Source organism: Macrobrachium nipponense, chromosome 15 (genome assembly GCF_015104395.2).
Source record: "Macrobrachium nipponense isolate FS-2020 chromosome 15, ASM1510439v2, whole genome shotgun sequence".
In the NCBI taxonomy this organism is placed as follows: Eukaryota; Metazoa; Arthropoda; class Malacostraca; order Decapoda; family Palaemonidae; genus Macrobrachium; species Macrobrachium nipponense.
In genome coordinates this window covers 79685872-79713057 of record NC_087208.1, presented here as the reverse complement: position 1 = coordinate 79713057, position 27186 = coordinate 79685872, and the positions used below count along the sequence as shown (strand labels likewise).

Here is a 27186-nt window from a genome sequence, read left to right as displayed (position 1 = left end):
CCAAATTCCCTCTAATTTCCTTTATTCTCCAATTCTTTAACCTCTACATAATTGCTAATATTTTCCCCTGAAGCTCCTGCTAAGTAATACATCAGCTATTTGATCTTTTCCTTTTATCCATTCCACTTCCTTTATTTCTCCAGATTCTATTGTTTCTCTTATTACAGTAATATCTATTTTTAATTTCTTACTACTTACCCAGTACTCTATTTTATTGCAGTCATTAGTGTTTTACTATCAGTATTAACCAATGCTTCTAATTTTCTCCCTCCTACTACCTCTTCCCATAAATTTCTTAAATATATCAATCCTTCTATGGCCTCCTCCACACTCAGAGCTTCTGTTTCAGTGGTGGATTTTGATACTCTTCGGGATTTTCTGGACTTTCACCATATGGGACTTTTCCTCTTACCATCCATCAAGGAAATCACATAACCCAATTGAGTATGGCCATCTATATTCCCAAATAAAGCATCTGCATTGGCTTCCCAATAAAACTTTTCTTCTTCCAACTCACTCACTACAACTTCTCCCATTATGTTTTGAGTTTTTCTCACTATTTTAATAAGCTTTTCCACATCTTGAGTCATTTCCTCTTTAACCCTCTTACACCGAAGCGGTAAAAAAAAATTGTCTCCCGTGTGCCGGAGGTGTTTCAGAGTGAGCGCAGAAGCGGAAAAAATATTTTTTTCAAAAAATCACAGCACGCTTAGTTTTCAAATTATCATTATCATATATAAATAATGCGATATATGATAGCGCAAAAACGAAATTTCATATTTAATTGTATTCAAATCGCACTGTGCGCAAAACGGTTAAAGGTAACATGTTACTTTTTTTTTTGTAATGTACACTAAATTGTGATCATTTTGGTATATAACACATTGTAAAACGATAAAAGCAACACAGAGAAAATATTATCACAAAATAATGCATGAATTCGTAATGCGCGGACGTAAACAAATATTTTTTTCAAAAATTCACCATAAATCTAAATATTGTCCTAGAGACTTCCAATTTCTTTCAAAATAAAGACAAATGATTGAATATTACTATACTGTAAGAGTATTAGCTTACAATTGCAGTTTTCGACCATATCTGACGAGTTAAAGTTGACCAAATGTCGATTTTTTTTATATATATATTTTTTATATGCAATTATTTCGGAAATAAGAAAAGCTACAACCTTCAAATACTTTTCGTTCTATTCTACATGAAATTGCGCACATTGTCATATATAAAACTCTATGAAATGCCTAATATGAAACGGAGCAAATATTCCGAGAATCGGACGTACGCATTTCGGAGATTTGTGGCGGAGAATCCGCGCACGGAGGGAAGGAAAGATTATTTTTTAAATTCACCATAAATCTAAATATTTTGCTAGAGACTTCGAATTTGTTTCAAGATGAAGATAAATGACTGAATATTACTAGAACTGTAAGAGTTTTTTAGCTTACAATTGCGTTTTTTTCGACCATTTCCGGTAGAGTCAAAGTTGACCGAACGTCTTCTTTATTTATCGTTATTTATATGCAAATATTTCAAAAATGAGAAAAGCTACAACCTTCAATTATTTTTTGTTGTATTCTACATGAAATTGCGCACATTTTCATATATAAAACTTTATGTAACGGCTAATTTAAAATGGTGCAAACATTACCACAATCGAACGTATGATTTTTTCGGAAGAGTTACCGCGCGGACGTAAAGAAAATGTTATTTTTTTCATAAATTCACCATAAATCGAAATATTGTGCTAGAGACTTCCAATTTGTTGCAAAATGAAGGTAAATGCTTGAATATTACTAGAATATAAGCGTTTTAGCTTACAATTGCGTTTTTCGACCATTTCGGTAGAGTCAAAGTTGACCGAAGGTTGAAATTTTGGCAATTATCTTTATATGAAAATATCTCAAAACTGATAAAAGCTACAACCATGGGTTGTTTTTAGTTGTATTGTGCATGAAATTGCACACATTTCCATATATAAAACTTTATATAACGGCTAATTTTAAAATGGTGCAAACATTACCACAATCGCATGTATGATTTTTTTCGGAAGAGTTACCGCCGCGGACGTAAGGAAAAAGTTTTTTCATAAATTCACCATAAATCGAAATATTGTGCTAGAGACTTCCAATTAGTTGCAAAGTTAAGGTAAATGATTGAATATTACTAAAATATAAGAGTTTTAGCTTACAATTGCGTTTTTCGACCATTTCGGTAGAGTCAAAGTTGACCGAAGGTTGAAATTTTGGCAATTATCGTTATTTATATGAAAATATCTCAAAACTGATAAAAGCTACAATCATGAGTATTTTATTGTTGTACTCTACATAAAAATGCACACATTTTTATATATAATACTTCATGTAACGGCTAATTTACAATGGTACAAAAATTATGTCAAAGTGACAAAATAATTTCCGAGATGTGTCACAGATACTTTTTAGTGCGGCAAGAAAGAAATTCGCGCTTGCGCGCCTGCGTAACGATTGTAAACAAAACAACACCTTGATCCGTGAACTCCCAGCATCCCCCAAGGAACGTGATTCAAAAGTTTTAGGCTGGTAGGCCTATAAGTATTTTTCCACAAATTTTAAAAAAAACTTTTATAAGTCGACGTAAAATACGTCCAGTCGGCACACGGGAGACAAAAAATGTCGACGTAAAATACGTCCAGTCGGCGTAAGAGGGTTAAAAGGTTTACTTTATTCACAAACATCATAGGATATTTCTGTATGGTATGTAGCGATACCCAGTTCAACTATCCTACCACTTATCTATACTCAGTTAACTCCTTTTGTCCTAACACTCTATTACCTGTAACTCTTCTAGCTTCTGGTTCTCTTATAGAATTTATATATACTGCCACCGATTAAGACAAATTCTATTTTACTTATGCTTTTATTACGTCTATATACTTAAAACTTTTACTTTCTTGTCCTCCTACTTGCAATTTCCCAATGGTTTCCTTTAAAAATCCTTCAGTTCCTCCATAGCAAAAATCATCTACATGTGTACACAAAATACCATTCAATTTAATGTCTTTTCTCCAAAAGAACATGTTAGATTCTAGTCTACTTCTCTCGCCTTTAACCCTTTAACGCCGAAGGGGTATAATAAAAATTGTCTCCCGTATGCCGAGGGGGTCTCGGAGTGAGCGCCGAAGCGGAAAAAATATTTTTTTCAAAAAACCACAGCACGCTTAGTTTTCAAGATTAAGAGTTCATTTTTGGCTCCTTTTTTTGTCATTGCCTGAAGTTTAGTATGCAACCATCAGAAATGAAAAAATATCATTATCTTATGTAAATAATGCGATATGTGATAGCGCGAAAACAAAATTTCATATATAACTGTATTCAAATCGCACTGTGAGCAAAATGGTTAAAGCTAACGAGTTAATTTTTTGTTGTTGTATTGTACACTAAATTGCGATCATTTTGGTATACAACACATTGTAAAACGATCAAAGCAACACAGAGAAAATATTATCACAAAATGATGCATGAATTCGTAACGTGTGAACGTAACAATTTTTTTTTTTTCAAAAATTCACCATAATTAAAATATTGTTCTAGAGACTTCCAATTTGTTTCAAAATGAAGATAAATGATTGAATATTACTATACTGTAAGAGTTTTAGCTTACAATTGCAGTTTTCGACCATTTCGGACAAGTTAAATTTTACTGAATGTCGAATTTTTTATATATTTTTTATATGCAAATATTTCGAAAATGAGAAAAGTTACAACCTTCAATTATTTTTTGTTGTATTCTACATGAAATTGTGCACATTTTCATACATAAAACTCTATGAAAAGCCTAATATGAAATGGAGCAAATATTACGAGAATGCGACATACGCATTTCGGAGATTTGTGGCGGAGAATCCGTGCGCGGAGAGAAGGAAAGTCTTTTTTTTTAAATTCACCATAAATCTAAATATTGTGCTAGAGACTTCAAATTTGTTTCAAAATGAAGATAAATGACTCTTGGAGGAATAATGGGAGGAGACGCCTTGCTGCGGGATAAGTGAAGCCACTCAGGTCGCTGGACACCATATTGGGACTGGCAACTGAATCCCTGGGTCGACCGTAGGTACGCGACCTTGCGATGACTAAGGTGTCATTCTTTTTATTTTTGATACGCTATGTTATTTTAATTCGTTCCTTTAGTTTTCTTGTGTGCGTCCTCTTCTGCTTACGGTACACATAATTTCGTACTCCATTTTATCCGCAGACAGTTAACACGTTTACTGAAACTATATGCCATGATGAAAAAAATAAGTGAATTTGAGGGAAGTGAAGCTACTATTGAATTCATTATGGTATTCAACACCTTATTTGACATATCAAATTCTCGAAATCTAAATATCAAAGGATTTAAAAGACCAATTCAGAAGAATAATGCAAGTGATATTAAAGATTTTCTAATAAAAGCAGAAACAGATATCAGATCTTTGAGACTTCAGGATGGTAAAGACATCTTAAAATAAGATCGAAAAACTGGTTTAATTGGCTTTCTCTATTGCATACGAAGTCTTCAGATTCTGTACGAAACCTGTATTGCATCAGATGGTGGGCCTTTACAATTTTTGATGACCTACAAATTCAGTAAGGATCATATTGAACTATTCTTTGGTCAAGTAAGAAGTATGGGAGGCCATAATGATAATCCAACAGCGAGACAATTCTCTGCTGCTTACAAAAGGCTACTTGTACATAATGAAGCAGGTTGCAGTTTCAAGACATCGAGTTTTAGAAGTTCAAGAAGCATATTCAGATGGCAAGGAAGATGATTATGATTATATTCCAAACCATTACCACTTGTCAAAATGTTCAAATAAAATGGTTGCTTATACTGCAGGCTTTGTTGTTTTTAAGTTAAAAAAAAAGTCTTTACAGTGAGAAGTCTGTATTGATGCATTAACGTTAACAGACGTTAATTTTCGTCACACCCTCATCAAATTAAAAACCAAAGGAAAATTGGTGTATCTATCAAATGATGTTATTGATATATGCAATACATGCGGAAAAAAATAAGGGAAATGTTGTCCTGCAACAAAACACAGGGGAGAGTTAACTTCCATAAATTAGTTAGTTCAGTATTGGCAGCTTACAGAGGCAAAACAATATTTTCAGAGTTCGATTATCACATGTATGATACTCAACCATTGGACAATCACTTGCACTTATTAAAACAATAATTGAAAAATATTTGCAAGTGAGATATAATTATGCTGGTAAGCGGATTACTGCTAAACTTCAATAGCAGGTCGCAGGAGAGAGCCGCCAGATATATACTAAGTTAATTCATTTTAGCGGTCAATAATTCCTAATAGTAGGCGATGACAAACAGTAAGGACTAAGGAATTAGCAGACATAAAGAGAATAGCTTTAAATTTGTGCCAGTAATAGGTTATATGTATATAAGTTTGTGAAAAATTTGTATTGTATTTCTGAGTAATAAAGAAAGGTATTATGTATGATGAAATAATTAACTATGTTCTTTAAAAGAATGATCAAATGTCTAACACTTTTCGCCTCCATTTATGCCATGAAAAGACGCATTATGAAAATAAAAGATGGGAAAAGTAACTGAAGCATTTCTATTAATCCTTATGGTGTGGTCTCTCTTTTGCCAGTCCTAGACGTGGCTGCCACGCGGTAAACTGGCTTCACTTTACTGAACGGTCTGACCCATGCAGGGCGTCTCCTCCCATTATTCCTCCAAGAAATGACTGAATATTACTAGACTGTAAGAGTTTTAGCTTACAATTGCGTTTTTCGACCATTTCGGTAGAGTCAAAGTTGACCGAACGTGGTTTTTTTTCCATTTATTGTAATTTATATGCAAATATTTCGAAAATGAGAAAATCAATAACCTTTAATTATTTTTTTTGTATTCTACATAAAATTGCGCACATTTTCATATATAAAACTTTATGTAATGGCTAATTTAAAATGGTGCAAACATTACAACAATCGGACGAAAAAATTTCTGATTTTTTTCGGAAGAGTTACCGCGTGGACGTAAGGAAAATGTTTTTTTTTTTTTCATAAATTCACCATAAATCAAAATATTGTGCTAGAGACTTCCAATTTGTTGCAAAATGAAGGTAAATGATTGAATATTACTAGAATATAAGAGTTTTATCTCACAATTGCGTTTCTGGGCTCAGCTCGTGTCGGCCTATGAAAGGATCCTTAATATCATTCTTTCTAGGTAAAATTAATCTAAAATTACCAGAGAAAAACAAAATTAAGAAAATGTCAGTAAAACTGACTCGCTCACTCTTTAAAAGAAGTGTCGGTATGAGAATAGGGGCGAGTGGGAACACTACCACGAGACATTCACCAATTAGACCTTCCAATCAAAATCCCCACTAGAGAGAGCTGATACCAACGGGCGATGCGGCCGCTACTACTTACTACTAGGGGACGCCACGGACAGCAGCGCCCCTAGCGGTCATCCTTAATTATTAGCGCTAAGCGTCGTACGCATTTTCTTGCTTGTGTACTATTATCTGATTTACCTTCCCCTTCTCCATTATGGGAACGTGCTGCCATCGCAACGGCTAAGTTAAGTGCCTCATAAGTAGTGTTTTACCGTATTTTAGTCTTCCAGGAACCAGTATTTTCCTTCTAATAGGTCTATACGGTTTCCCGGTCGACTCGTGCGGCGCCATGCTGCCTCATTAAGAATTCCCGGTCTTCCATACTGGGGACTTCTTATACTTATGCTGGCTTACTATATCACGTTCATCGTTTTTTTTACATCGCCTTTTTAGCTAGGTTAGCCCATTTACCAATTCTCTTAGTTTGGTATTTAGGGCTATTCTGTCTGGCCCAGCATCCCGGCTCTTGCTCTTCATCGGCTATCGCTGGCTCCGAGTAGCTTCTGTTCCTCGGAACAGTTTGCCTCCTCCTGGGCTTCTTTTTCTTCTACTAAAAGTGTCTTTTCATCTCTTTACGATGTAATTTTAGTTCTATTTAGGGTGTTAGGCTAGCCTAGGTGCATGTCCCATGTATTGGTACAGCCTGGTTCACGTGGGCCCTTCCGGTTGTGTTGCTATCGCGGCTTAGGCCACTTGCGGTCACGTGTTCCATCGCACCTTACCCTTCCCCTTCCCTCCCTACCAGGTATAGGGAGGGGTCTGGGGGACCCCTTGGTTGCCATGACAACCTCAGTTGCCTTCCTCCCTCCTTCTCTGAGGAGGCCAGGGGTTCTTCCCAGCTGGGATATAGGGCGACCACTTGTTTTCGGGTAACCGGGTCACCGAGCGGGTAGTTGTTGGGACGGGGAGGAGTAGGCCACCCCCCCCCTCTCTCTCTCCCGCCGTGTTACGCCGAGAACCCTCCCCCCCCCCAGTTGCTCAGCCCACCTTTCCCCCACTATAACGAACGGAGCCTTCCGCCGCAGCCGGGGCACCTTTGGTTATAGCTTGCTGGCTCCGCCAGCGGGCGGGGTGGTCACTACTAGTGGTCTATTGCTTGCCTACTATATCCTTCCCTTTTTTCCCCGCTACCGGAAGGGAGCTTGCTTCTTACCCGGGCACTCTTCTAGTAGACGGGGGGGAAAGGTTTGATATTTATTTCGTTATTTTTAAGGATATACCCTAATTTTACGATGAATTCCTAGATTTATAATTGTATGTATACCATCTCCGCCGTTTCGTCGTGGTTTCAATTTCACCACCACACCTGGTTGGATTCTATCGCTTGTCTCCGGCGTAGCCTTGGACAAACTCCAACCATCTTGCTACCACACGTATTATGGCGGGGCTCTGGTTTAATCTAACTTTCTCGCTCCGGCATCAGCGGAGCAATTGTTAGGCTGTAAGTGTTCTCCTGATACTTATGTATCTTTCCACTTACAGGCTACCAACTGTCAGGTCCTTGGGTGCAATGCGACGTTATACGACCCTGCGCCCACGATGAGTGCAGGTCTCACGCCCCGTGTGCCTCGCCTTCTACAACGACATGATCGTCTGGCCACCGGAAGCCTGCGCCATCTGTTACGACCTGGTCAGTCAGCTGGTGGAGGGGGTGGGGGTAAGTCGATTATAGACTTTTTTATCGTATTACTAACAACACTTAGTCATAAGCTTGTTAACCCCGCCCCGCCATTAGAAGCTTCATTTTGCCTTCTCTTTCAGGCTGCCGGTGTGAGGGAAGTCGCCTTAGCAACCCTGAAAGCTTGGGTGGGCGGCTTCGGGAAGAACGCCGCCAAGGGCCAGCCTTACATCTTGGACAGAAGCTGGCCGTTTCAGATCTTCCCCGGTGGCAAGTCAACAGGGTATGTGACCCCCATATCTGCAGCCCCTCTCATAGCCTCCATCCAGCAAGAGATGCAGCAGTCTTTCGGGGCCGTGGCCACGCAGGAGACGGTCCCGGACGTCGCAACCTTGGACCTTAATATTGAGCCTATGGCGGTAGGTGCTGAGGATTTGTTGGTTGAGGTAGGTGTGTCGGGTGTGCCCAAGGTCTTTCCTTGGGCGCTCCTGGATCTTCTCCTGTCCCTTCTTCTACTGCTTCTTTCCAAGGCTTTTTGGGATCTGAGATCCCTACCCGCTCTCCCGCTCTCTCTGTACCCCCAAAGGTGAAGGGACAGAGAGAACCGAAGACCCTCCCTTGTTAAGACGACTTCTAAAAAATAAAAAGTCTTTGTCGTCGTCTTCTTCAGCTAAGAAGTCTTCGACTTCCTATGCTGACGCGGTGAAGGCTAAGCCAAGCTCTTCCTATTCAAAGAGCTCTAGAAGCAAGGCTTCTAAGGAGAAGGCTCGCGCTCCCGCTGAGCCAATGCCTTCTCCGGCCTCCACCGCATCCACTCCGGCAACGCCGGTTGGAGTAGCGGGACCCTAGCACCTTTGATCCCACTGCTTTCTCAGCAGTGGTGGATGCAACAGGTAGGAGAGATGGTTGGCTCACAGGTCTCCGCCCTCGGAAACCCAAGTTCGAACAGATGTTCGCACAACTGTCGAGCACTTTGACTCAGTCGCGCCAGTGCCCATCCAAGATCTCTCTAACAGAGTTAGAGAGAACGAGGACCGAGTAGCTGGGCTTGCTCAGGCTCCTCATCCAGTCTCCCCAGTAGCAAGTGCTGGTATTCTCCAGCTACCACCTTATGAGTCGCTACCAGTCCTATCATCCATGGAGAACCCCATGGAGAGTGGCCGCTTACGCTCCATTCAAGGACGGTATGATCTCTGTCCGGAGTGTGGAACTCGAAGGATTGAGGACTTCGAGTTTTATCCTCCGGGATTGACGCAGCCTTTCATTGGATATGCTAGGGCTGACCGTAGCGGCACTCACTAGGGAGGACAAGATCTCCAGGGAGAACGTTCGTCTATAGTAGAGATCACGCTCAACGCGAATGGGTTCACTGACCTTGAGGACTGGGAGTGTACCAACACTAAGCTCCAGGCTTTCAAGAGTCCTTTTACTATTTTTGCGACGGAGGAGGAGGCTTCTCTTCCGTTCGCTACAAAAATAGTGGAAGCCCATGCCACAGCTGAGGGAAGCAGAGTCTACTTCTCCGCTCTTCCCAGCTTTCGGAGAATTGTGGGAGAACTTGCCTGCCACTTTCATGCTTGGTAAGCTCAAACCGGACTGTGCTATGGACCAGTTTGGTGAAAAGCTCCCAAGGCTGCCTGATTCCTTGATTCAGGCAGAGTTCGGACGCTCGAACTAGGTTTGGCAGGTCCCTCAATTCTCTGATTATCACAGAGATGGCTGCTCTTTCGTATGGCACAGAAAACCTTTATTTAAGATTCTGGCCAAGTCTCAGCTTCAAACGGTTAGACGGATGCTTTCGACTTCTTCCAAGCTAGGAGGAATTGCCGAAAGCACGTTCTGCAGGAATGCACTATTAGGCACGAACCTAATAGACTCCTGGCTTCCAGCATGTGGGGGAGCGGACCTCTTCCCAGAGTCCGCTGTAAATGAGGTACACCACGAGGCTGCTAGGCTCAACCAGAGCCTTAGAGCTAGATGGGGTATCTCCTCTAAGAGGAAACAAGAATCCGCCCCCGCTGCTGGTAAGAAACTAAAGAAGTCTGGTAAAAGGTTCCAGCCACCTTACCAAAAACACCACAACAGCAGCAATTCGTCAGGCCGTCCCGGTTACCCAACAGGGACAACCTTCAACCTCGAGCAGACCCAGGCCCATCCTACTGTCCTCCTCGTCTCCTCAGTCACAACCCTCGACCTCCTACGCACTCTCGCCGGCCTTCAACCCTCCCTTTAATAGGCAATCGAGAGGTAACAGAGCGAGAGGCCACTTTTGCCAGCGTCGCACAGGAAGGGCGGCAAGGAGTAGCAGTTCAGAGGAGGGCGTGGAGGTCAACCCGCCCATCAACAATGAGGCTCCCCAGGTAGGAGGAGGCTGTTCCTCTTCCGTCACAGGTGGTGGGGGTTCAGCAATTGGGCACAGAGCATAGTGTCCAAGGGATTGGGTTGGAGTTGGATCAAAGATCCCCCTCCAATCAAATTCATTCCATCAAGTACCACCATCAAAGGAATTGACAAGATTATGCGGAGGGAACTCCTTCAGAAAGGAGCTATTGCGAGAGTCAAGCATCTAAAATTTCAAGGTCGCTTATTCAGCGTGCCAAGAAAGGCTCAACAAAAAGAAGGGTAATCTTAGGACGTTGTCAAGGCTTAAACTCTTTCATTCGTTGCGACAAGTTCAAAATGCTTACCATCTCGCAGGTAAGGACCTTACTTCATCGTGGAGCCGTCACATGCTCCATCGATCTTACAGACGCATACTATCATATCCCTATAGGCCAGACACTTCCGCCCATTCCTAGGATTCAGGCTAGGAAATCAGACATTCTCATTCAAAGTGATGCCCTTCGGTCTGAATGTAGCCCCCAGGGTATTCACGAAAATAGCAGAAGTAGTGGTGCAACAATTGAGAACTCAGGGAATAATGATAGCAGCATACCTCGACGATTGGTTGATCTGGGCACCAACAGTCGAGGAATGTCTCAAAGCCACCAAAAAGGTTAGTTCAATTTCTGGAACATCTGGGGTTCCAGATAAACAAAACGAAATCCAGACTTACTCCGGATCTCGTTTTGTTTCAGTGGCTAGGAATCCAATGGGATTTGTCTTCCCACAATCTGTCAATTCCAGTGGCCAAACGGAAAGAGATAGCCAAGTCTGTCAGACAATTTCTCAAATGCAAGCAAACATCAAGGAGAAGCCAGGAAAGAATCCTAGGTTCCCTTCAGTTTGCTTCAGTGACAGATATCCTCCTGAAAGCAAGGCTGAAAGATATAAATCGAGTTTGGCAATCGAGAGCAAACGCCAAATCTTGAGACAAGTTGTCAGTAATTCCACAGATCCTTCGCAATCAACTCCGTCCATGGACAAAAGTAAAGAACCTGGCCAAGCGGGTACCCCTTCAATATCCCCTTCCAGTGTTAACCACTCACACGGATGCCTCCCTGTCCGGGTGGGGGGGATATTCTCAATTCAAACAAGTTCAGGGGACTTGGTCAGTTCAATTCCGCCAGCTCCACATAAACGTTCTGGAAGCAATGGCAGTATTTCTTACCTGAAGAGACTTCTTCCCCCGGAAAAGTCTCATCTAAGACTAGTTTTGGACAGTGCAGTGGTAGTTCATTGCATCAACAGAGGAGGGTCCAAATCCAAACATGTGAACCATGTCATGATAGCCATCTTTGTACTAGCAAACAAACACAAATGGCATCTGTCCGCCACTCACCTGGCGGGGGTAAGAAATGTGAATAGCAGACGCCTTGTCCCGGTCGGTCCCTCTGGAAATCATGGGTGGAAATTGGTTCCTAGAACGACGGGTCATTCCAGTGGATATGCCGGAGAGTCCCAGTCCTCCAAGTTAGATCTCTTCGCCTCACAAGCGAACCACAAGCTCCCTTGCTATGTGGCCCCCAACCTGGACCCTCTGGCTTATGCCACGGACGCCCTGTCGTTAGATTGGAATCAGTGGAGAAAAATTTATGTTTTTCCTCCAGTGAATCTTCTCTTGAAAGTCTTGAGCAAGCTGAGGACTTTCAAGGGACTAGTAGCCCTGATTGCTCCAGACTGGCCCAAGAGCTTCTGGAATTGGGTATCCGACCTCAACGGATTCCCAATCCCAAGCTGTCACAATCAGTACAAATGAGGACTGTGTTCGCTTCCTCAGGAATTCTTCAGACCCTAACTTTATGGACTTCATGAAGTTTGCGGCTAATAAAGATGCTAACATTGATCCACCAAAAACATCCTCTTCCTAGAATCAGATAAGAGAGAGTCAACTATTAGACAATATGACTCAGCTGTTAAAAAAATTAGCATCCTTCCTGAAAGAATCAAACACTACAACCATGACAGTTAATTTAGCTATATCCTTTTTCAGATCCTTGTTTGAAAAAGGTTTAGCAGCTAGCACTATTACTACTCATAAATCGGCTTTGAAGAAGATCTTTCAGTTAGGTTTCCAGATAGATCTGACTGAATCTTATTTTACGTCTATCCCTAAAGCCTGTGCTAGACTTAGACCTTCTCAAAGGCCTACTACAGTCTCATGGTTCTTAAATGATGTCCTCAAACTAGCATCAGATACTGACAAACTCGTCTTGTACATTCATAATGCTTCTTAGAAAGACATTATTCTTATTAAGCCTAGCTTAGGCGCTAGGAATTTCAGAACTGTCGGCTCTATCCAGAGATGCGGTCATGTGGAATTCCTCCCCTCAGGAGAAGTTCTGCTTGCTCCGGATCGTAGTTTTTTGGCTAAAAAATGAGGATCCTCTTGCAAGGTGTGCTCCTTGGAAAGTTCATCCCACTTCCGCAAGACCTTTCTCTCTGCCCAGTATCAACTTTAAGAGCCTTTCTATCTCGTACATCCTCAAGATCCTCAGGTTCTCTCGTTCATGAGAGGAAAAAGGTGGTACTTTATCAGTAAAATAGGTATTAGGCAACAAATCCTTTACTTCATTAAACAAGCCAATCCTGATTCATTTCCAAAAGCCAACATGACCATCAGGGGAGTAGCCACCTCAATTATTAACTTTCCAACATATTGAACTTTGAGGATCTTAAAAAGTATACTGGATGGAAATCTCCGACAGTCTTTAAACGTCACTATCTAAAGTCCTTGGAATCTTTAAAATTTTCTGCAGTAGCAGCGGGAAACATTGTTTCCCCTGATACTGTATAGTAGTCGTAGTATAGATCCAGGTCTCCTCTCTACCTACCTCGTCCAACATGCCTCACCCTATCGCCATGCTACTCGGATATTCTAGCCTTAGCCGCTGAAGATCATATTAGTGGATTGTCCCTTATTTTTTTTTTGCTAGGGACATCCACACTATGTACTGATAATGTACTTCAGTGTACCTACCCTTATTTTTATGCTAGGGTAGGACACAATGTGTTTGTATTTTGTAAATACGTTATCTAAGTGAATCTGTTTTGTTAAATTACACTGCATTATTGTATTTTACTATGTTTACTATAATTTTAAGTACTTTACATTACTAACTTTCTTTTATGTCATTGTTTAAAATAAGTTAGCCTTAAGTACTTAGTTTATATGCTGTAATACTGATTTACTTATATTATATCCCTCCTTTTTACAACTGATTTTCATTTTGTCCTTTTTTTCCATCTTGTCTGTTTCTCTGGTACTCTTTCATAGGCCGACACGAGCTGAGCCCAGAAAGGGATTTTGACGTAGGAAAAAATCTATTTCTGGGTGATTGGCTCGTGTCGCCCTATGAAACCCACCCTGTATTGATTGCCCCCCCCTGCAGGACAAGATGTTCATAGATTAAGGATGACCGCTAGGGGCGCTGCTGTCCGTGGCGTCCCCTAGTAGTAGTAGTAGCGGCCGCATCGCCCGTTGGTATCAGCTCTCTCTAGTGGGGATTTTGATTGGAAGGTCTAATTGGTGAATGTCTCGTGGTAGTGTTCCCACTCGCCCCTATTCTCATACCGACACTTCTTTTAAAGAGTGAGCGAGTCAGTTTTACTGACATTTTCTTAATTTTGTTTTTCTCTGGTAATTTTAGATTAATTTTACCTAGAAAGAATGATATTAAGGATCCTTTCATAGGGCGACACGAGCCAATCACCCAGAAATAGATTTTTCCTACGTCAAAATCCCTTTTTTAGACCATTTCGGTAGAGTCAAAGTTAACCAAAGGTTGAAATTTTGGCACTTATCGTTATTTATATGAAAATATTTCAAAACTGATAAAAGCTACAACCATGGGTAGTTTTTAGTTGTATTGTACATGAAATTGCGCACATTTCCATATATAAAACTTTATGTAACCGCTGATTTAAAATGGTGCAAACATTACGACAATCGGACGAACAAATTTCTGGTTTTTTCAGAAGTTACTGCGCGAACATAATGAAAAAGTTTTTTCATAAATTCACCATAAATCGAAATATTGTGCTAGAGACTTCCAATCTGTTGCAAAATAAAGGTAAATGATTGAATATTACTAGAATATAAGATTTTTAGCTTACAATTGCGTTTTTCGACCATTTCGGTAGAGTCAAAGTTGACCAAAGGTTGAAATTTTGGCACTTATCATTATTTATATCAAAATATTTCAAAACTGATAAAAGCTACAATCATGAGTATTTTTTTGTTGTATTCTACATGAAATTGTGCACCTTTTCATATATAATACTCCATGTAACGGCTAATTTAAAATGGTGCAAAAATTATGTCAAAGTGACAAAATAATTTCTGAGATATGTCACTGATACTTTTTAGTGCGATAAGAAAGAAATTCGCGGTTGCGCGCCTGCGTAACGATTTTAAACAAAACAACACCTTGATCCGTGAGCTCCCAGCATCCCCCAAGGCGCGATTCAAAAGTTTTTGCCTGGTAGGCCTATAAGTATTTTTCCGCGAATTTAAAAAAAAAAAATTTTATCGACGTACCATACGTCCAATCGGCAGCCAACAGACAATTTATGTCGACGTTTAATACGTCCAATCGGCATTAAAGGGTTAAGCTCCACTACTTTTACCACCTTACAATACCATGCTTTTGCTGCATCCTTGAGCCCCTAAACATCACAATTATTTAAAGTAAATTATATTTTTCCTAACTATACAAACCTGAGGTCCTTTAAATAAGGAATTACTTTCTGCATAGTACTGGAATTCAGTCATAAGAGAATAACAGCAAGGTAGTTAGGCAGTAACTGCTTGTCCGATAGTCGGGAGTCCCACCCGACTGGAAGTAAACAGTCCACTTTGCTTTAGGCCCAGGAACAGATTAAGGGTGGGCCTATATGTAAAGGACCTCTGGTTTGTATAGTTAGGAAAAATACAATTTACTTTCAAAAATTGTGATTTGTTCCTGCACATAATACAAACCCTCGGTCCTTTACATAAAGAAGACTCACTGATTGGTGGGAGGAATCTGAGTCATGTGAACAGACTGGTGTTCACTCAACCAAGATTCCCACCCTGGTCGTAAGAAGGGGGAGGAACCTGGTCTCTCTCCAATTGATCAGTGTGTGAAATCTACAAGACCAATGGTCAGACCTCTGGACCAATTCATAAGAAGGAGACATGCATAGCCTCTTATGAATAGCAAAACAAGAACTTATAGTCGGAAGCAAGATGACAAATATGCAGTATTGGGTTTGTCTCATGCTAGTGTCCACTTTCCCTCCTTGTTAGGGAAGGGACGGATATATGCTTCTATACCCTAATGAAAGGGAAAGAATAGAGCTCAGTAATATAGCTTACCTGCATCGACTGCCCTTTCCAACATGTGACAACCTCAGCTCTCTGCCCGTAAGAAGAGAGTAGAATGGAGGAAGAGAAGCCAGTCACACTCTAGTTCACACCCATTCATCCAATTACACAAAGGCAAGATGCAACCCTGTCCAGTTAGAGGAGCTGGGTAAGCTACACAACTTGTTGAGCAGCCACCACGGTTCACAAGGAAAAGGTATCCAAGGACCTATGGGTAATATCTCGAAGGTAGAAGGAGGTGAAGGTGGTCTGGTTGAACCACACCCCTGCCTTCAATACCTGTGAAACCGGCAGGTTCTTGCAGAACGCAGGGCTAGGACCAATACCTCTGACTTAATGGCCTCTCGCACGAACATGAAAGCTACCATTGTCAAACCTCCCTCCAAACGAGTAAGCTTTCCTGATAACCGCACAAAGCCAGAAAGAGATAGTGTTCTTGGACACCTCTTTCTTGGTCACCCCGGTGCTAACGAGGAGGCGTTGACACTCAGGCTGGAGATGACGAGTTCTCTATAGATCGCGTCATAGCACTCTAACGGGACAAAGTAGCATCTCATCTGCATCATTACCACTGAAGTAATCTAGGGAGGGGATTGTAAAGGACTCTAATCTATCGTCAGGGACCGAAGGATTCTGAGTCTTCGCTACGAAATCTGGGATGATATAGAGCATAATATATCCCCATCCCCTTGAGTGTTTCATGTCATAAGAGAGGCTGTAAAGTTCACCAACTCTTTGCTGATGCCAGGGCCAGCAGAAAGACAGTCTTAAGGGTCAGATCCCTGTCTGATGACTCCCAGAGAGGCTCGTAGGGTTCATGAGTCAAGCTCCTTAAGACGAGAGTCACATCCCTCTCAGGAGGCATGAGTTCCCTGGGTGGGCAAGACCTCTTGAAGCTCCTTATAAGGAGGGATATCTCCATAGAAGAGGAGATATCCACTCCTCACAGCTTCAGGATCAAGGCCAAGGCAGACCTGTAACCCTTAACTGCAGAGACAGAGAGGAGCTTCTCTCAGCAAAGAAAGACTAGGAAATCCGCAGTCTGTTGACGAATGGCTCTAAGGGGAGAGAGACCCTGTCCACAACACCAACCACAGAAGGCTGACCACTTTCCCTGGTACACTGCTGCAGAGGACTGTCTGAGGTATCCTGCCATTTCTGTTGCTGCTCGGCAAGAAAACCCTCTCTCTTGCAAGAGATGGTGGCTAACTGCCAGCTGTGAAGACACAGGGACTGTGTTGCAGAGAGGTACCGTTCTACGTGCAGTTGACACAGAAGGTCTGTGCCACGGGGGAATCTCTTGCAGTGCCTCAGAGAGAAGAGCTAACAGATCAGGATATCAAATGGCCTCAGGCGATTTATAAGCCACCAGGATCATCTGAAGATTGCTGGTGATCATCAGCACTCTGCTGATCACCTTGTGAACCAGACAGAATGGGGAAAAATTGTAGACTTCGAGGTTATCCCATGGATATTGGAATGTATCCTCTGCAGCTGCCCATGGGTCTGGCATCACGAAGAAGAAAACCGGAAGTTTTCTGTTGTTCTAGGTGGTGAACAGGTCCACCACTGGATAGCCTTTCTGCCATGTCTGGGTGAAGAGACCATTCTGTCCCAATCACCTGATTCTGGTGGCTGAGCTTGTCTGCCACTACATTCCTCTTGCCTGGAATGTACCTGGCTGACAGCTCTACCGAGTGAGCCGTAGCCCACTCGTGCACCTGTACTGTCAACTGATGCAACGGGAGGGACACTAGGCCCCCCTGTTTGTTGACATATGCCACTACTGTGGTGTTGTTGCTCAACACCACAGAGTGTCCCATCACCAGATCCCGAAACTCTCGGAGGGCTAAAAATGCTGTCTTGAGTTCCAGGACGTTGATGTGAAGGAGCTTGTTGTGTCGATCCCACACTCTTGCAGTCAGCAACTCCTCCAGGTGTGTGCCCCAACCCTCCTTCAATGCATCCGAGAACAGAAGTATGTCGGGGGGGGGGGGGGGGTGTACAGCTCCACTCCTATTGAGGGGTTCCTGTTGTCTAGCCACCAGGCTAAATCCTTCCTCACTTCCTCCGTGAGAGGGATGAGGAAGGATTGAGGATCCCGAGTGTATGACCAACACTCCTTTAGTCTCCACTGAAGAGGCGCAGGTGAAGACACCCATGAGAGACTAACTTCTCTGGAGACGACAGGTGACCGATCACGACCTGCCAAAGCCGAGCTGGCTGTTCCTGTCAAGACAGAAACAGTTGAGCTGCCTTCCTGAACTTGCTGATCCTCGAGTCTGTGGGGAAGACTCGTGCTGCTACCGTGTCAATCAGCATGCCCAGGCACTTTATCCTCTGCTTGGGAACGAGATCTGACTTCGCAAAATTTATGTAGCAACTGCAAGAGAGAACTCGCCAGGACTAACCAATCATTGAGATACCTCAAAAGATGTATCCTGACCAAGTAAGCCCAAGCTGAAACCAGTGTGAACACTCGCATGAACACCTGAGGGGCAGTTGAGAGTCCAAATCAAAGTGCCCTGAATTGGAACAACGCCCCCTCAAGGATAAAGCGTAAGCACTTCCTGGAAGATTGATGGATGGATATCTGAAAATACACATCCTTCAGGTCCACCGAAAGCATGAAATTGTTCTCCCTGATGGAGGCAAGCACGGAGGTGCTGTCTCCATTGTGAACCGAGTCTGATAAACGAATCAGTTCAGGGGAGACAGATCTATCACTGATCTCCCGCCCTCCATAGCCTTCTCTACCAGGAAAAGGTGGCTGTAGAACCCCGGTAAGGGATCTCGGTCAATTTCCACAGCCCTCTTGCTCAGCTTAGTTAGCACTTCCTCCTTGAGTGCCACATCCTTGGCAGAACCAAGAATGTATGTTTGGAGATGGACCGGATGATTGGTGAGGGTGGCCTTGACTTAAAGGGCAGAAGATATCCCTCCCAAAAGACATCCACTACCCAGGTCACCGATGGCAGCAGCTGAAGGGGAAAACAGTCCCTAGCATTTCCCCTTCTTCCTCTTTCGCTTACCTCTCTTCCTGCGAGAGTGGGAGGCTGAGAGGTGGGCTGTTGTTCCCCTCTCAAAGCAAGGGAGGAAGGCTGGGTCTTTCCACACGCCCTTTTTAATGTAGAGGCAGTCTTGGGGGCGGAGGAAGAGCTAGCTTGGCTCTGAGGCAAGTTGCAAGAGACGGCCCGGATGTCTTGGCAACTGCCTGGTGAACAAGACAGTCATTATCTTCAGCTCTCCGCTTGTCTACTGCAGCATCCACCATATCTCTAAGGAAGAGAGAGGAGGAACCCAGCATCGGTCCATTCCTAAGACCCAATGCTGACTCTACACCAGCCACCCTGGTTATACGAGTAAGGACAGTGTCCCTCCTCCTAGGAACAAGGTTGGCCCACAGGTTGGCAGTCTTGTGGGCCACGTAGGAAATAGCCCTACCGCCAGACTGACAAAGTCTCCCGAAGGACAAGTCTTCTCCGGGAACTATCGGTCCCGAAGAAGCCACGACCTTGGATACTGTGAGGGACCACAGATCCAGCCAGCAGACAGCCTGGAGGGCTGCCATAGTGGTAGCCTCCAACACCATTGCCTCTTGCTGTGTAAACCAGAGGTTCTCCAACAGGGGATGCTGTAGAGGAAAGCCATGAGTTAGATGTACTAACTCCAGATCAACCTGTTTAGTCGGCAGAGGGTTCTCTGAAGGCAAGTAGAAGCGCCGCTGATGAGGTAGAGGAAGGGGGGAGACTTGTCCATGTCCAAACTGTTGGCCCTGAGTGAACTCTCTTGTCCTGAGACAAGATTATTTACTTGGTCCAACACACCCATGGACAAGGAAGACCAAGGTAACGCTACATAAGCTCTAGGTTCCTTCTTAGGACCCCAAAACGACTCTAACTGCAAAGGGCAGTCAAAGGAGAAACCATCAAAACTTCCCCAAGGTCATTGTGCTGATGAATCAGCGTGATGACCTCTGCAAAAGACCTCTGGAACTCGGGAGTGACTGCATCCTGAGGAGAAGGACCGTCAAGTCCTTCCAGGGCGAGTCCTTCCCTTGACCCTCTTCCTTCAGAAGGAAGAACCTTGTTAAACCCCCTACGATCTCCTCAAACCACTTGAGCATAAGACCTCTCAGGTCCTAAGACTGTGCCAGGCACACATGCTCTCGTGGCTGAATCATGAGGAGCAAACTCTCCACAGTTCCCCCTGGTCGCCTTGCTCCCCCCGGTGTATCCTGAGGAGGCTGAAGGGATAGGTGAGGACCAACAATCAGGCGAAGAATAGTGTCCACCAGCGTGACAAGAGCGGACGCCATTTTCACGACGCATCACAGCCTCAGAAGCCGAAGCTCCTCCAAAAGACTCAACTAGGGACCTCCTGCCAGTCTCGCTGCGTACACGGTCCTACGGGACCATCGTGTCACCCCTGGGAGCCGTATGATTACTACACGAGTGGTCAACGGCAAGGCAAAAGTCACCTGAGCAACCCTCACCTTCTCTCCACACCATGCCTGAGTCGTGATGGTGAGCGGACTCAACATTACCGGCTCTAACTGCACACTCACCGGTGGGTGAGCATATACTCAGAGAAACTTGCAAACGAGCACCCGAATTGGTCCCAGCCCTTGAGGCAAAACCTCCAGAACTAGGAACAGAAGTACCAGCAGTAGCGAGTACATCTGCGGTTCCCGCCCTGTACGCCCCTGGGGAACAGGAGGACTAGTGGAAGGCCCACCTGTCGCACCAAAACTGCGAGACAGACCCTTAGAAGTCCCTGAGCGAGACTTTGGAGGGGGGAGAAGACAGCCTTCTTCTTCTTTGGCAGAGGAGCCTCAGAAGAAGAAGTGGAGGAGGCGGCAGACAACGAAAACAAAGGTGAAGACGAAGAGGAAGACGACAACACCTCCTGCTTCTTCTTTGACTTCTTTGTCAGCTTCCTCAGCACAGCAGTCAGATCCCCCATCCAGGGTGCTGCTGAAGCGGCTGCAAAAGCAGTAGGCTTCAGAGTGGCCTGGACCATGGGTGCTGATGCCACAGCAACACTCGCATGGTCAAGAACAGGGGCAGCAGGCATGGGGATGGAGACAGGAGGAAGATCAAGTGAGGATATCTTCAGATGATCATACCCAGGTGGGGGAGAGAGGACTGCAAAGCCTGGAGGAGGAGGAGGAAAAAATACCACCCTCGAAGTATGCAGCAGCGACCATACAACCACAGCAGGGGTACCGTTACATGCTGGGTGTACACCAAGTGGGGCGGTGCCACAAACACAGGCATCGAAATAGTTGTAGTGGTCCTCGACTCTACCCCATGAGTCACAGAGGCTGACAAAAAATGATCCACCAACCCCTGGATTGAGGGAGTGCCAGGCAACCCCAGCTTCACCCAAGCCTGCTGCAAATCCCTGACCACGTATTCAGACACCTGAGGGAGCAAAAGTCGGGTTAGTAGGGAGAACTCCTGTTTGCCCAAAGGAGAAGGATCTCCTATGGAGCGAGCAGAAGTTCCCGAATACAGCTCCGGGTCAGCATGCCTCCCTGCATCTTCTACGCTTGACAAATCAAACGAAGAAGCAGAAAGAGACATTTCCCCCGAAGGGGAAAGAGCGAGATGGGGAAGCTTACGTGGAGGGAGAAAGGAAGACGACAGGTTAGCCACCAACAGAGTTAACGGGGGCGTGTAGCCCTCCGAAGAAGCCTTGGATGACTTCCCCCGCGATCGCTTCCTCCCCTCGTATCTCCCCCACTGCTCCGCCGACCAAGAGATACAGATAACATATTGTGTATACAACAGGTGCGGTGGTGCTGCATACCCCAGTGTCGACACTGCTGTGGTTGTCCTTGACTCCACCCCATGAGTCACTGGATCTGCTGCTAAGTGGTGGAGCAGTCCCCTTATGGTCGGCGTGCCAGGTAGCTTCAGTGTTCGCCATACCTGCTGCAGATCCCCACCTGCGGAGGCAGACAAACCTGAGGAAGAAGCTAGGAGTCAGGTTAATAGGGGGAGTTCCTGTTCATACAGAGGAGGGAGGATCCCCTGCTGAGCGCAGAGAAGTTCCCGAGTTCCAGATTGGCATGTCTTCCACGCTCCTCTGCACTCAACAGAGCAAGCGAAAAGGCGGGGAGAGACATGTCCCCTGAAGGGGAAAGAGCAAGGCGGGGTAGTTTACGTGGAGGAAGGAAAGACAACGACATATCAGTCACCAAAGGAGTCGAGGGAGAGCTTTCCAACGACGCCTTGGCAACTTACACGGCTTCTTCCTACCCTCGTATCTCACCCACTGCTCCTTCGACCAAGAAATACAAGTGTCACAGGTAAATTCTCTATTGCACTCATGCCCTCGGCATCTTGCACAGAGGGCGTGAGGGTCTACATCCTCAATGGAGCGAAACACTCCACATTTCCTGCCCCCACTCCAGGGCATAATCTCCAGGAAGAGGAGGGGCGAGCAGGCTTATGTGATTCGTGGGTTTGCATTGCTTACAAACATACAAATGACAATCAAATAATAAAATAACCACAATTATACACAAAAGAAGTAAAGGAAATGAAAATTCAGCGATCTCACGACAGAGGCGGGCAGAGAGGAAACGTCTGCACAAGACGGCGGTCGAAAGCAAAGTGGAATGTTTACGTCCAGTCAGGCAGGACTCCCGACTAGCAGACAAGCAGTTACTGCCTAACTACCTTGTTATTGAATCTTACGACCGAGTTCCAGCTGGCGCTGAAAGTAATTCCTTATGTAAAGGACCGATGGTTTGTATAACGTGTAGGAACAAACATTATTTACCTTACAGAATTCATTCATAATGTGCTTAGACTTGATGTAAAAACCAGTCTCTCTCTCTCTCTCTCTCTCTCTCTCTCTCTCTTTCTCTCATAATATGCATATCCTATAATAAAAATAAAAACCATCAGCAAAATATCTCTGAAACATTATTTCACTTACAGAATCAATTTACACTGTGCTTAGACTTTAGAATGTAAAAACCAGTTTCTCTCTCATATATGTTTTAATGAGAAAATACAGTAATTAATGAACACACAGCATTGCTCTACAAAAAAAATCAAATGAGTGATAATTTTAGGGATACTACCCAAAGAAAAATCTGCAAATTAGTGAAAGTTCTCTATGGAAAATGGAATACTAATGTTCCACAAAAATCTGCAACAAAGTGGACCATCGGAATAGGGAACGCATTAAAAACAGGGGGGGGGGGGGAGGGGGGGGGGGGGGGGGGGGGGGGGGGCGCACTGTATTTTTTTTTTAATTTGGGTATCTCTTATATTAACTCACTTTCCCCTTCATCTTCCATTGTTTCCTCTACCACCTCTCTTTCTATAGCTTCTTCTGTCTGCTTTCCTTCTCCAGTCCATTATTACTGCCTTTCCTTCCTGCTTATCTATATTCCCTTCCTTTAGGGCACAACATTTATCTTTCACAATATGTGACTTACCTATTTTAGGTATCTTTTCTGTTTCTGGAGAATCTTTGAATCCTAGTACTACCATGTATTCTAGCTACTTCTCTAAGAGAATCCTCATGTTTAACCACTTATTTTTTACCTGATCTCTACCTGAGCAGGTCCTCTCCATTCATTTTCATTGTATCTCTTCTAGAATACCTCATATCCCACTACGTACTGCTTCTTCAAATTTATATTCTCTGACATTTTTTATTTAAAGCAATTCTTATTTTATTACTTGACTCATTTTTGATAAACACTTCTCTGACCTTATGCATTGCATTCAGCATATCCCTTACTATATTTTCTTCCATACCTTTCTCTCTGCTTGCGGGACTTTCTCCTCCTATTAAATTTGGCAAAGAAGGGTTTTTCCCAAATACTAATTGGTTAGGAGAGAAACGAAACCACCATTATTTATTAAGCAGTTCCTAGCACTCACTACCCATCTTAATGCTATGGATCAATCCACTTCCTCACCCTCTATCATCTTTCTTAAACTTTCTTTGATTATGCCTACTGACTCCTCCCATAATCCATTGATCCACAGAGATTCTGATGCTGTGGCCAATACTTTAATATTCCATCTTTCTGCCATCCTCCTTATTTTCTAATTTTGAAATTCTCCATTGTCTGCTCTGCCTCAATATTTTAGTAGGAGTTCCAAATATAGGAAACCACCCATCAAAAAGTGCTTTTATAATAGTTACTGGTTTCTTATTTTTCATCCCAAAAGCCCGACAATACCTCATCGTCATATCTACCATTACCAAGACCTTTCTCTCTTCTATCTCTCCCACATCCATTGCTACACCTTCATTAAATGTTTTACTTCAAGAAAATCCATACTACATAATGATTTAGCGGTTTCGGTTTCTTTTGTATCTTTTACATACTCCACAACTTGCCAATTAAAGTCATGTTAGGTAACTTTTTTATTGCCATCCTTTCCTTTCTCTTTCTCAAACCATCACTTTACTGTGCTTCTTCTGTTAGCTTCCATATTTTATCTCCACTTCCATGACCACAATGTAGATGTAACTTCATCATTGCACCTTTAACTTCAATCAGACTCATTCCCTTCCAACCCTCCAGTAATCATTTTTCTTCTAGCTTCTTCTTCAAAGTTGGAGTTCTTAAGTGACCCTGTTTGTCTTCTCTTAACTTTACCTTAATTTCCCTTAATACTTCTATTATTTGTGCAAAATTTCTGTCATCAAATAGTGAAACTTTTTGTTTTTCAATATCACTGGTATTTCCATTACTCCTTTTGACTTATAATGACGACTCACCATTTAAATTACTTGATTAGACTCTGTCTTAGGGTCCTTTCATTCTCAACTCTTCCCGATTCAAAACCACGACAATGCCATGGCTGGGTCACCAATTTCCCACAAACCTTTGATTTACATCCTGTGTCTAAAATCACATCAACCTCTTCCCAAGAGTCTTCCTCTATTTTACTAACTTCTCCTATATAAACTTTTCTTCTTGTTGTCCAGTTTCTGTTTCCTGCTTATTTTCTTTCTTTTTTTTGTCTTTAAGATAAACTTCACCTAATTTGGATAGGATTATCTTTGAACCCTCTTTATTCTTAAATTCATCTCTATCTATTCCTTCTCTAGTTTCTAAGGCTTTGTCTTTTAAGCTCATTCTTATCTCTATTCCCAGATATTTCACTTCTTCACACACCAAAAGCCAGTCTCCATCCTTTATACTCATCCTGTATCCCGCTCAATTTCAGGTAATCCTTTCTCTATCTTATCTCCCAAACACCACCATCGGATCTGTCCATCTTTAAGCAACCACGCTCTACTGCCAGTTGAATATTTTCTTAGCCTAATCTTTCTAATATGCTACAATCATGTAAACTACATACCTGTTCACATTCCTCGGTTCCAGTATACTCCAGCTTAAGACTTTAAACAACAATACAACCAGACTTACAACCCACAAACTGCGACAACAGAGAGCTCTCTTAGCTACCACAACAATAAGCCTCGCCAGTTCACCTCCCTGTCTTTGTTTACATTTTCCCAACCCCACATCATTGCCATCTTGTGGTCTATGACATCACAACATAATGCAACACAACTTCAATACATTCTTATGGCATCTTATAAAATGAACCATTGTTCCTTATATGTACTACATTGAAAAATACCCACATTTCACTAATGCAGAAAATAAAATAATACAGAATAAAATTTAAAACAGATATTTCATCACATATGAATCTGGTCACACTGATTCCAGGGTACTTGAGGTGTTGCATTTACCTCCTCAATTTCCTTGTGCTTCTTTTAAGGGCTAATCTAACTTTGAGTACATTTTTCCATCAGTGATCTCTCAGAGGGACCAAATATCACAACAAAGTTAAGTTGCAAAGACCCTAACTCTACAGTATTCAAAACCTAATGACTTACTATAAATAGGCATGAACAGCTGTAGCCAAGAGCACCACTGGGGCCTGTGGTTGTCGTTGAGTTTGTTCTCCTGCTACTGAAGAGTTACCCTTTTCACCTATAGAGTCAGACCTTGGTTGCTTTGGTGGTACATACTTCAAACTGGAGGACTTGCTTGTTCTTGTTGTACCACCAAATAATGCAGACAATTTTGAGCTGAAATAAAATATGCATGTTAAAAAACTATATCTTTAAGAATTTACAAATTTTCAAATCAATTTGCATTTTTCATAACTAACAAACCTGTGGTCTTAACATAAGGGAAACTTCTCTAATGCCAGCTGGAGTCCAGCTAAAAATGTTACAAGGAGTTGGAGGCATCAGGAGATTGCCAAGAGGGCAGTGTGAGGGAGGAGAAGTTGACCTTCCATACCCCATCTTGGAAGCATCGCATCAGTTTTCTCTAACCAAGGTAAAATGAGGGGTTGGCTTGAGTGGGTAGTATGTATATGTTAAGACCGCAGGTTTGTTAGTTATGAAAAATACAATTTGATTTAAAAATTTGTAATTTGCTCACACAGATCAAACCTTTGGTCTTAACTTAAGGGAGACTTACTCTTGGAGGGAGGCTAGAGAAGCCTCAGAACCGACAGAAGGTTCATCTCATCTGGGCTCACTTCCTGGTCAATGAAGGACATAAGAGGGAGTGATATGCCTCTGAACTGTAAAGGAAAAGGTTACCTGCCAGTCAGACATCTGGGTTAAGAGACAATGTGGAATTCCTGTTACACTGTGTCTTGTAGTGAAATAAAGAATTCCATTGTCAGAGACAACAAAACTATGTTATTGTCCAGCCTTGTTTTTCGTAATTTCCTCTCTCCCCTTGTAAGAGAGAGAAAGGGACTTGCTTCTAAAATATGTCAATTTTTAAAAGTAATTTGTATTTTTTCCCAACTATACAAACCTGAGGACCTTTACATTAGGAATTACTTTAGGTGAAGCTGGAAAACAGCCATTAAACTCTTGAACAAGGTGGTGAGGCTATAACTACCATCCAGTAGGCGGGAATACCCACCTGCCTGGATTATGCATTCCAGTTTGCCTTTTGGCCCAGGTTTCAGATTGAGGAGTAGCATGAGGTGGGCCTAATGTGTAAAGGACATAAGGTTTTCATAATTAGGAAAAATAAAATTTATTTTTAAAACTTGACATATGTTCTTACACAATATACAAACCCTTGGTCCTTTACATTAAGAAGGCTCAATGATTGGAGGAAGGAATCTGCATGAGTATCTTTGAACTGACTGGAGTTCTACAAACCTGGGCTGCTACTCCTGATCAAAAGAGCTAGGAGGAGTACCCTGCCTCTGACATATTGATCAGAGTATAGGAACTGCAAGATCAAATGTCAAACATCGGGACCTTCTTGAATATGTGAGGAATCATAACTCACAAAAAAAAGCTAGGAAGAATCTTAACAGTCAGAGGCAGTACGGTAAAAACTCAAAAATGCCATGTCCTTCTTCCTCCCCTTGCTAGAGGAAG

General features: G+C 43.0%; 1 protein-coding gene across 1 annotated transcript in view; it reads right to left on the bottom strand.

The window, feature by feature from the left end:
• The window catches only part of LOC135226728 (FK506-binding protein 15-like), a 194941-nt gene extending 169042 nt beyond the window's left edge, over window positions 1-25899 (bottom strand). Inside the window, 1 exon segment of the mRNA XM_064266437.1 lies at window positions 25663-25899. The gene's annotated coding sequence lies outside the window, so the exon portion shown is untranslated.
• Window positions 25900-27186: the final 1287 nt, after the last annotated feature.